Source organism: Mizuhopecten yessoensis, unplaced genomic scaffold, assembly GCF_002113885.1.
Source record: "Mizuhopecten yessoensis strain PY_sf001 unplaced genomic scaffold, ASM211388v2 scaffold11073, whole genome shotgun sequence".
Classification (NCBI taxonomy): domain Eukaryota; kingdom Metazoa; phylum Mollusca; class Bivalvia; order Pectinida; family Pectinidae; genus Mizuhopecten; species Mizuhopecten yessoensis.
Genome location: NW_018408866.1, coordinates 322,388 through 323,345, shown reverse-complemented (window position 1 = coordinate 323,345; position 958 = coordinate 322,388). Strand labels below are relative to the sequence as shown.

At 37.2% G+C, this 958-nt stretch overlaps 1 long non-coding RNA gene across 1 annotated transcript in view; it reads right to left on the bottom strand.

Annotated features, from left to right (window-relative positions):
* The window catches only part of LOC110465413, a 5,682-nt gene extending 5,256 nt beyond the window's left edge, over positions 1-426 (bottom strand). Inside the window, exon 1 of the long non-coding RNA XR_002464614.1 lies at positions 199-426. This is a non-coding gene — a long non-coding RNA (uncharacterized LOC110465413). The remainder of the gene's footprint in view (positions 1-198) is intronic.
* Between the last annotated feature and the right edge of the window lie 532 nt (positions 427-958).

Below are 958 nucleotides of genomic sequence, written 5' to 3'. Positions count from 1 at the left end.
ACTAGTCCTAGAGGTGGGAACGTTACTACTTACGATAGATTAGTGGGTATCTGTAACTAGTCCTAGAGGTGGGAACGTTACTACTTACGATAGATTAATGGGTATCTGTAACTAGTCCTAGAGGTGGGAACGTTACTACTTACGATACATTAGTGGGTATCTGTAACTAGTCCTAGAGGTGGGAACGTTACTACTTACGATACATTGGCTGGTTCATTGGATAGCAGTAGACAGTCTGGCCCTGAAGAGGATTGTAGGAGGGTGGGTAATAAAAGGGCCTATTAAACGATTTATCTCCATTCCAAATCTGCGTATTTCCGGCCCATGTTGGACTTCCGTTCCATGTTCTACTTCCAGTCCATGCCGGATTTCCATTCCATGTTGAAGTTCCGATCCACGGTGTAGTGACAGCGGTTGATGTTGTTGCGAGAGCTAAAAGAGAAACACAACTGTTGGAAATTGAGGTCCGAGATTAACGTCGATAATTGTCAATATTTACATGTATGACAATAAAGGTTATCTTACTATTAAACTGGATAATGTTTACACCAAGTATGACAATACGTGTCACCTCTTTTACACCTTTTACACCTTTGTTAAATCTTTGACATTTGAATGGAAAAATCTAAGTTTTTTAAATCGAGAATGACAATAGATACTTGGCACCTCTATCAAAATATATTACCTTTGAATGGAGTATGATATATTTGTCACTTTATTATCAAGCTCTATGTGTTTTATATAAGGTATGACAATACTTGTCACCTCACTATAAAGCTCTATGACAATACATGTAACCTCACTATCAAGCTCTATGTGTTTTATATAAGGTATGACAATACATGTAACCTCACTATCAAGCTCTATGTGTTTTATATAAGGTATGACAATACATGTAACCTCACTATCAAGCTCTATGTGTTTTATATAAGGTATGACAATACATGTAACCTCACTA